Raw genomic sequence first — 11,311 nt, forward strand, 5'->3', positions numbered from 1 at the left:
CATACTCTTCACTCTTATTCTCACTTGCTTGAGTCTTGAAAACAAGCTATGTAACGACCTGTTTAGTCGTTTTGAGCAGCTGATTTTAATTTTGGAAAAGCTGTCTTAGTTGACGGACCCCACGACGGACTGTCGTAGGCACGACGGACCGTCGAGGGTGTCTCGTCCCAAAATACTTAGAATTCTGAAAATTAGGTACTAAAATCGACTCTCTGAACTTCGTAACGGAATGGCAGGACGGACCATCGTGGGCACGACGGACCGTCACAGACCCTTTGATGGAATAGAGTCTCTGAACTCTGTGACGGAGCAGCAGGACGGACCGTCGCAGGCACAACGGCCCGTCACAGGCTGCGTAATTCCAGGCGGGGTTGGATTTCTTTAAATGTTTTAAGGGACATTTTGGACTATTCCTGCTAAAATTATAAATTTAGTGGGTTAATGTTAATAATTTAACTACTTGAGGGTTAAAAGAGATAACCTTGAATTAATTAATGGGTTAATTCACCATCATTTATACTTAATTATATGCTAATTAGGGTAAAAGAAAGAGGGTTTGAATAAGAAAAATAAAAGAACAGAAAGAGAGGGAGAAACGATCAAGAGAGAGAGGAGAAACGAAGAAGAAAGCAAAGATTTTGAGGATTAGCTTGCTTGATCACAATTCTTCGGTGGAGGTAGGTTATGGTTTTTATACTATTCGTAGTTAACTCTTAATAGCGAATGATATGTGTTGGGTTGTATTGTAACGTCTTCTATATGCTTAATTGTATGCTTTCTTGAATATGATTATATAATTGTGATGAAATAAGCATGATGAAGCTATTGAATTCCAAATCTTGAAAACTCCAATCTTGAAAACCCCTTGTTAATGATGATGCCGTGGTATAAAAGAAGGCTTGATGAACTAAAGTAATGAGATTGATGATGCCTTGGTATAAAAGAAGGCTTGATGAACTAAAGTAATGAGATTGATGATGCCTTGGTATAAAAGAAGGCTTGATGAATTAATAGAATAAGATTAGTGGAGCGGGTGTCACGAATCGACACGTAGAATTAGGGGATCGGGTGTCACAAACCGACACGTAGAATTAGGGGATCGGGTGTCATGAACCAACACATAGAATTAGGGATCGGGTGTCACGAACCGACACGTAGAATTAGGGGATCGGGTGTCACGAACCGATACGTAGAATTAGGGGATCGGGTGTCATGAACCGACACGTAGAATTAGGGGATCGGAGTGTCTTGTTCCGACACATAGTAGTAGGGGAGCGGAGTGTCACGTGCCGACACAAAAGGAATAAAGACAATGAATCTTGGAATTATGTTAATAAATTTGAATGAAAAGAACCTAATTCCCAAATAAGCATGATATGGAGGCTTGAGTCCTCATGAGTGTACTTGATGTTATTTATCAAAGATTCTTGTATAAATTGTTGCTACAGATTGAGTATTGTAGTTGATTTATGATATGATCTGATATATATTGTTTTCTATTTTGAGTTGGCCGATGATATCTACTCAGTACCCGTGTTTTGTACTGACCCCTACTTGTATGTTTCTTTCCTTGGTATTTGTGGAGTGCAGCAAACGTGCCGTCGTCTTTAACTCAACCGCAACTCTAGCCAGTTCTCATTACACCGGATTTCAGGGTGAGCTAACGCTTCTAGCTTGGACTGGGTCTTCCTCTTCATGTCTCGATGCCTTGAAGTTCCGGCATGGACTAGCTTTTTATTTATTCTAGCTTTATAGATACTCTTAGTTTTAGTAATTTGAGGATAGATGTTCTTGTGATGATGACTTCCAGATTTTGGGGATAATAATAGTTGTCGAGTGTTTTAGAAGTTATTTAATTGATTTTCTTTAATGAGTTTAAGTCTTCCGCATTATATTGTGCTATTATATTCGAAATGTTGGGTTTTGTGTTGATTGGTTCGCTCACATAGGAGGGTAAGTGTGGGTGCCAGTCGCGGCTCGATTTTGGTCGTGACAAACTTGGTATCAGAGCATTAGATTCGTTGGTCTCATCACACAAGAACGAGTCTAGTAGAGTCTTCAGGAACGGTAGGGGGACGCCTTTACTTTTCTTTATGAGGATATAAGACTTTAGGAAAATTCCATTCTTTCTTTCTTTCTTTCGTGCTATTACTTGGGTCCAATTGGTATCTAGGTGATACACATTGGTATCTGACCATCTTCACTGTATTTCGCAGATGGTTAGAACTAGAGCAACAACCGCGCCAACATCAACATCGGCAAGACAAGATGCATCTGAGCCAGCCACTTAGACTGTAGCTCAAAGAGGAGCAGTGGCAAGAGGCCGCGGTAGAGGTCGCGGGAGGACGTCCTCTAGAGGAAGAGGATGAACGCCTGGCCCATCTGGTACTAGGGCGGTGACTCCTCCACCGATTGAGGAAGTAGTAAGAGAAGGGGAGGATGGAGAAAATGAACAAGTACAGAATGAGGAATTACCACCCAACCTACCCTAGAGATGATCAATCAGGTTCTTGCTTATCTTAGCGGGTTATCTTATCAAGGCCAAGAGCCTCCAATGTTTTCTACACCAGCACCTCAGATTCTGGAGGTACAACATGCGGCTACTGTGGCTCCCCGCATGGATGCCTCATTGGAAATAGGCACGTTTCCTCGTCTGACTACAGGACCTATAATGACAAATGATCAGCATGAACTTTTCAGTAAGTTCTTGAAATTGAAACCTCCAGTCTTCAAGGGTGCTGAATCTGAGGATGCCTACGATTTTCTGGTTGACTATCATGAGCTACTACACAAGATGGGTATAGTAGAATGGTTTGGTGTTGAGTTTGTGACTTATCAGTTTCAAGGGAACGCCAAAATGTGGTGGCGGTCACATGTTGAGTGTCAACCAACAGAGGCACCACCTATGACTTGGGCATCATTCTCTAGCTTGTTTATGGAGAAGTATATTCCCCCGTACTTTGAGGGATAGGAAAAGAGATGAGTTCTTGAGCCTAGAGCAAGGTAGGATGTCGGTTACCGCATATGAGGCTAAGTTTCATGCATTATCCAGGTATGCCACCCAAGTTTGTTTCAGTCCACAAGAGCGGATTCGCCATTTTTTGAAGGGGTTAAGGTCAGAATTGCAGATTTCAGCCTTACAGGTAGCGTCTACGGAAAAATATTTTCAAGAAGTGGTAGACTTCGTGATAGAGGTAGAGGGAGTGAAGCCAGATGACTTCACTATGTCAACAACATCAAAGAGGTTTCGAAAGGGAGGTGAGTTTAATGGTTCTTACTCTAGAGGATAGGGTTCAGGAGGTTACTCAGTCCGACCAATTCAGTCTTCACTATAGACGGTAGTTGGGGGTCCACCTCATACCTATCAACACTTCTCTGAGAGACCCATGCTTGACTCCTGAGAGTTTTATGGATGTGGGGAGACTGGACATATTAGGAGGAATTGTCCAAAACAGAGTTATAGACTCCCAATAGCTAGAGGTAGAGGTAGTTATGGTAGAGGCTGTTATTCTGAAGGACGTGGTGGCCGAGGTAATGGTGGTCATCAAAACGGCCAGGGTGACGAACAAATGGGAACTACTGCAGCGCAACCTGTTAGAGGCAACAGACAGACTGGTGATAGGGCCCACTGTTACGCTTTCCCTGGGTGGTCGGAAGCGGAGACATCAGATGCTATTATCACAGGTAATCTTTTGGTTTGTGATTGTATGGCTTCTGTATTATTTGACCATGGCTCTACATTTTCATATGTATCTTCCGCATTTGCTAATGGTCTTAATTTACATTGTGAATTGCTTGACATGCCTATTCGTGTTTCTACTCCGGTGGGTGAGTCTGTGATAGTTGAAAAAGTATATAGGTCTGGTCTGGTGACTTTTGTGGGGAGCAATACTTATGTAGACTTGGTTATCTTAGAAATGGTTGATTTTGATATAATTCTGGGTATGACTTGGCTTTCTCCAAATTTTGCAATCTTGGATTGTAATGCTAAAACTGTGACGTTAGCCAAGCCTGAACAGATCTGTTAGTGTGGGAGGGTGACTACACTTCCAATTCGGTTCGTATCATCTCCTTTCTTCATGCTAAGAAAATGGTTAGTATGGGTTGTTTAGCATTCTTGGCACATCTCAGGGATGATACTACCCAAGTACCTCCAATTGAGTCGGTTTCGATAGTTCACGAGTTTTTAGATGTGTTTCCCGCAGACCTTTCTGGTATGCCACCGGATAAGGATATTGACTTCTGCATTGATCTTGAACCGGGTACTCGCCCCATTTCTATACCCCCTTATAGAATGGCTCCGGCGGAGTTAAGAGAGTTAAAGGCCCAACTTCAAGAGTTGTCAAAGGCTTCATTAGACCAAGTGCATATCCTTGGGGTGCTCCAGTGTTATTTGTGAAGAAGAAGGATGGGAGTTTTCGGATGTGCATAGACTACCGGCAGTTGAACAAGGTAACTATTAAGAACAAGTATCCCATTCCTCGCATAGATGACTTGTTCGATCAGTTACAAGGTGCTTGTGTCTTCTCTAAGATTGACTTGAGTTTCGGTTATCATCAATTGAAAATACGGGCAACGGATGTGCCAAAGACTGCTTTTCGAACCAGGTATGGGCATTACGAATTTGTAGTAATGTCTTTTGGTCTTACGAATGCCCCTGCTGCTTTCATTAGCCTGATGAACGGGATTTTTAAGCCATATCTGGATCTCTTTGTGATCGTATTTATTGATGATATATTGGTATACTCAAAGAGCAAGAAGGAACATGAGGAGCACTTGAGAATTGTATTGGAAATGTTGAGGGAGAAAAAGCTTTATGCCAAATTCTCCAAGTGTGAGTTTTTGCTAGATGCGGTGTCCTTCTTGGGGCATGTGGTTTCTAAGGATGGGGTGATGGTGGATCCTTCTAAGATTGAGACAGTGAAGAATTGGGTAAGACCTACTAATGTATCAGAAATAAGGAGCTTTGTTGGTTTAGCTAGCTATTACTGTCGATTTGTCAAGGGATTCTCTTCCATTGCTTCCCAATTGACGAACTTGACTAAGCAGAATGTTCCATTTGTATGGTCGGACGAATGTGAGGAAAGCTTTCAGAAACTCAAGACCTTATTGACTACTGCACCAATCCTTACCCTGCCAGTGGAAGGTAAGAATTTCATTGTCTATTGTGATGCATCCTATTCGGGTTTGGGTGCAGTGCTAATGCAAGAGAAGAACGTAATTGCTTATGCTTCAAGACAATTAAAAGTGCATGAACGCAACTATCCGACCCACAATTTGGAATTGGCCACAGTTGTGTTTGCATTAAAGCAATGGAGACATTATATATATGGGGTGAAGTGTGAAGTGTACACAGATCATCGTAGCCTACAGTATGTCTTTACTCAAAAAGATTTGAATTTGAGACAGAGGAGATGGATGGAACTACTGAAGGAGTACGATATCACTATCTTGTATCATCCGGGAAAGGCTAATGTTGTGGCGGACGCCTTAAGTAGAAAGGCAGGGAGCATGGGAAGTCTAGCTCACTTGCAAGTTTCTACACGTCCATTGGCTAGAGAGGTTCAGACTCTAGCTAACGACTTGATGAGGTTAGAAGTAAATGAGAAGGGAGGATTGTTGGCTTGTGTGGAGGCAAGATCTTCTTTTCTTGACAAGATTAAGGGAAAATAGTTTGACGATGAGAAACTAAGCAGAATCCAAGATAAAGTATTGCGAGGAGAGGCTAAGGAAGCGCAAATCGATGAGGAAGGTGTTTTGAGAATCAAGGGAAGGGTATGTGTACCCTACATTGATGATTTGATCAACACTATTCTGACAGAGGCTCATAGTTAAAGGTACTCTGTACATCCTGGTGCAACCAAGATGTACCGTGACCTAAAGCAACACTTTTGGTGGAGTAGAATGAAGCGCGACATTGTTGATTTGGTTGCCAAATGTCCAAATTGTCAGCAAGTAAAGTATGAACACTAGAGGCCCGGAGGAACACTTCAGAGAATGCCCATTCCTGAATGAAAGTAGGAAAGGATTGCAATGGACTTCGTGGTTGGTCTTCCCAAGACAATGGGTAAGTATGACTCCATTTGGGTAATTGTTGATAGGTTAACTAAGTCTACTCACTTTATTCCGGTCAAGGTGACTTACAATAAAGAGAAGTTAGCCAAACTTTACATCTCGGAAGTGGTGCGATTGCATGGGGTTCCACTCTCCATTATATCAGATAGAGGTACGTAGTTTACTTCTAAGTTTTGGAACATTGCATGCAGAATTGGGTACTATGTTGGACCTTAGTACTGCGTTCCATCCTCAGACCGATGGTAAGTCTGAGAGAACGATTCAAGTGTTGGAGGATATGCTTCGCGCATGTGTGATAGAATTTGGTGGTCATTGCGGTAGCTTCTTACCCTTAGCAGAGTTCTCCTACAATAATAGCTATGACTCAAGTATTGATATGGCCCCATTTGAAGCATTGTATGGGAGGAGATGTAGGTCTCCCATTGGTTGGTTTGATGCATTTGAGGTTAGACCTTGGGGTACTGACCTTTTGAGGGATTCATTAGAGAAAGTGAAATCTATTCAAGAAAAGCTTTTAGCGGCGCAAAGTAGGCAAAAGGAATATGCAGATCGAAAGGTTAGAGACTTGGAGTTTATGGAGGGTGAACAAGTCTTACTGAAGGTTTCGCCCATGAAAGGGGTGATGCGGTTTGGTAAAAGAGGTAAACTAAGCCCAAGGTATATTGGTCCCTTTGAAGTACTTAAGCGAGTAGGGGAGGTGGCTTATGAGTTAGCCTTGCCTCCAGGACTGTCCGGAGTGCATCCGGTATTTCATGTGTCTATGTTAAAAAGATACCATGGGGATGGAAACTACATCATTCGTTGGGATTCAGGGCTGCTTGATGAAAATTTGTCTTATGAGGAGGAGCCTGTTGCTATTTTAGATAGAGAAGTTCGCAAGTTGAGGTCAAGGGAGATTGCATCCATCAAAGTTCAATGGAAGAATCGACCCGTTGAAGAAGCCACTTGGGAGAAAGAGGATGAATGCAAGAAAGATACCCACACCTGTTTACAGATTCAGGTACTCCTTTTCGCCCTTGTTTTTCTTCTTACGATCGTTCGAGGACGAACGATGGGTAAATTGGTATCTATTGTAACGACCTGTTTAGTCGTTTTGAGCAGCAGATTTTAATTCTGGAAAAGCTGTCTTGGTTGACGGACCCCACGACGGACCGTCGTAGGCACGACGGACAATCGTAGGCACGACGGACCGTTGAGGGTGTCTCGTCCCAAAATACTTAGAATTCTGAAAATTGGGTACTGAAATTGACTCTCTAAACTTCGTAACGGAATGGCAGGACGGACCGTCGTGGGCACGACGGACCGTCACAGACCCTTTAATGGAATGGAGTCTCTGAACTCTGTGACTGAGCAACAGGAAAGACCGTCGCAGGCACGACGGCCCGTCACAGGCTGCGTAATCCCAGGCGGGGTCGGATTTCTTTAAATGTTTTAAGGGACGTTTTGGACTATTCCTGCTAAAATTATAAATTTAGTGGGTTAATGTTAATAATTTAACTACTTGAGGGTTAAAAGAGATAACCTTGAATTAATTAATGGGTTAATTCACCATCTTTTATACTTAATTATATGCTAATTAGGGTAAAAGAAAGAGGGTTTGAATAAGAAAAAGAAAAGAACAGAAAGAGAGGGAGAAACGATCGAGAGAGAGAGGAGAAACAAAGAAGAAAGCAAAGATTTTGAGGATTAGCTTGCTTGATCACAATTCTTCGGTGGAGGTAGGTTATGGTTTTTATACTATTCGTAGTTAACTCTTAATAGCAAATGATATGTGTTGGGTTGTATTGTAACGTCTTCTATATGCTTAATTGTATGCTTGCTTGAATATGATTATATAATTGTGATGAAATAAGCATGATGAAGCTATTGAATTTCAAATCTTGAAAACTTCAATCTTGAAAACCCCTTGTTAATGATGATGCCTTGGTATAAAAGAAGGCTTGATGAACTAAAGTAATGAAATTGATGATGCCTTGGTATAAAAGAAGGCTTGATGAACTAAAGTAATGAGATTGATGATGCCTTGGTATAAAAGAAGGCTTGATGAATTAATAGAATGAGATTAGTGGAGCGGGTGTCACGAATCGACACGTAGAATTAGGGGATCGGGTGTCACGAACCGACACGTAGAATTAGGGAATCGGGTGTCACGAACCGACACGTAGAATTAGAAGATCGGGTGTCATGAACCGACACATAGAATTAGGGGATCGGGTGTCACGAACCGACACATAGAATTAGGGGATCGGGTGTCACGAATCGACACGTAGAATTAGGGGATCGGGTGTCACGAACTGACACGTAGAATTAGGGGATTGGAGTGTTACGTTCCGACACATAGTAGTAGGGGAGCGGAGTGTCACGTGCCGACACAAGAGGAATAAAGATAATGAATCTTGGAATTATGTTAATAAATTTGAATGAAAAGATCCTAATTCCCAAATGAGCATGATATGGAGGCTTGAGTCTTCATGAGTGTACTTTACGTTATTTATCAAAGATTCTTGTATATGTTGTTGCTACAGATTGAGTACTATAGTTGATTTATGATATGATCTGATATATATTGTTTTCTATTTTGAGTTGGCCGATGATATCTACTCAGTACCCGTGTTTTGTACTGACCCCTACTTGTATGTTTCTTTCCTTGGTATTTGTGGAGTGCAGCAAACGTGCCGTTGTCTTCAACTCAACCACAACTCTAGCCAGTCTTCATTACACCAGATTCCAGGGTGAGCTAACGCTTCTAGCTTGGACTGGGTCTTCCTCTTCATGTCTCGATGTCTTGAAGTTCCGGCATGGACTAGCTTTTTATTTATTCTAGCTTTCTAGATACTCTTAGCTTTAGTAATTTGAGGATAGATGTTCTTGTGATGATGACTTCCAGATTTTGGGGATAATAATAGTTGTCGAGTTTTTTAGAAGTTATTTAATTGGTTTTCATTAATGATTTTAAGTCTTCCGCATTATATTGTGCTATTATATTCGAAATGTTGGGTTTTGTATTGATTGGTTAGCTCACATAGGAGGGTAAGTGTGGGTGCCAGTCGCGGCTTGATTTGGGTCGTGAAAAGCTACTAGAAGTTGTGGAAAACTCCTCAAAAATGATCAAAGGGACATTCTTAGTATGCCTGAAAGAATTCTCAATGCTTAACTCTAAACTCTACCTTGACTTTAAATAATAAATTAGTGGTTATGATCATGTTAGGACTTATTTTTAGTTGTTTAGAAGTAGCTTAGATTAGTTAGAATACAAAAGGAGTGAAGGTGCACTGTAAATGAACTCAAACAGACAACCGGAGGCAAACTGGACTGGAAGACAACCCTGGAGCTATGGGTGGCACAGGGCGCCAACCCCTGATGGACAGAGATGGGTTTAGGCCGTTTTGGCAGGCACGCGCCAGCCCTAACCCGGAAAATTCTGCCGAGTACTTTTACTCATTTTCTCACCCTAAATCACGTAATTTTGAACGGTTTCCTTCTCCAATCACTTGGATTCGATTATTTAACTTATACACTCTAATCTAATGGAAACAACACTAAAATTACTCAATTTTATATCAAGAAATCATTACAACTCCTACACAACAAGATTTGAAATGAAACTTAAGAACACCTTTCAAAACTCATCAAGAACTCTAATCTTTAAACTTTAAGCATGAAATTTAGATGAAAAAAAATACATCATTGGTGTGTGGGTGAAATAACACAACACTATGGAATATTACATACCTCTTAGGGATTAAACCCAAGAATGTCGACGAACGCCTTCATCTTTTCCTCTTTTCTCCTGTTTTCTTTTCTTGCCTCTTCTTGAACTCTCAACTAAAACTCTAGGTGTTTATTAGGATTATAAAACTAAAACTAAAAGGATTAGACCACTAAAATATGACTAAAAATGAGTTAAATCTGATTGGGTTAGGAAAGGACCGAAATACCCCTTACTTTTTTGGCTAACTTTCCTTAACTGGAGAGTTTAACTGCAAAAGATCATACCTCACTCATCCAAAGTCAAAAATTAGAAAAATTGGAGGATTTGTAAAGATAATTCAACGATATTTCCAATGATATCTTGTAGCACACCTAACTCATCTGGTGCTGAGAATTATGATCGTTTAAATTTGACCCAAAACTCATACTTAACTTAACTTGCAAATTTTCAAATTTTTCTTATTTCCAATTTAATTCTTTTTGGAATACTTCGTGCTAAATCTATTGCTCACCTTAATACATAAGAAATTTTAAATACTTTTGTAAAATCTCACTCACTAGGATGAAGGGTTCGAGTCTTAGTTCAAATTTTTTTTGGGGTGTTATAGAATGTTTTTTTGAGACAGTGACAATAGCTTTGAGATACTAGATTAATGTGATTGAGTTTATTCAATTGCAATTATGACTGAGTTGTTGTTTTTTTACTATTGGGGATTGTGACAGTTAGAGAACAAGTGTTGATTTTTTTCTTAAAAAAAAATTCTTACTAAATTTGTGAATAAATAAAAAGAAACAAAATAAATAAATAATGTTCTACGTGGCACTGATGTGGCAATGACATATCAATAATTTGGTGTGTGTGCAATACACTTGCCAATGTGAGAGTGGTATTATATTGTTAGGGTGATACTAAATTCACTTAAAAAGAGATTAGGGGGTGAATAATTATTCTTAAAGTTAAAATACTAAAAGTAAGTTTTGCTGCCAAGTTCAAGAGTTTTATGTATTTCTCTAAAAGAATTAAAGTGATTTGAGGGATATTATTGTCTTTACATAGACTTATTCCATGGTATTATATCATGTGTATTACTAATACCTCCAAATCAAAGGTATTAGTAATGCATCAATAATATCATTTAGGAGGTATAACTAATCCATGATTTAGTTATACATAAGCTCAAATTCCTACCAAAAATAGTATTAAATAATACATTACATAATACGTCAACTATTTCTTCTAATGCAGCCTACCAAACTATCGCTAAGTGTATTTGGATTTATAAAAAACCAACTCAAATTAGATTTGTCCCCAAAATATTAGTAAAATTCTCTTTAATATGATTGGGTAAGAAAAATACCAAAATACCATTCATATTTTCAGGTAATTTACCTTATTTAGACAACCTGACTTCAAATGGGCATATCTACCTTATACAACCTCAAAAATTAGCAAACTTAGCAACGCTGGAAAGAGAATTTCAAGAACTTTCATTTGATATCTTATGGGTCTTCTAAATCATCATGT

The sequence above is a fragment of the Solanum lycopersicum genome, chromosome 4, assembly GCF_036512215.1.
Source record: "Solanum lycopersicum chromosome 4, SLM_r2.1".
In the NCBI taxonomy this organism is placed as follows: Eukaryota; Viridiplantae; Streptophyta; class Magnoliopsida; order Solanales; family Solanaceae; genus Solanum; species Solanum lycopersicum.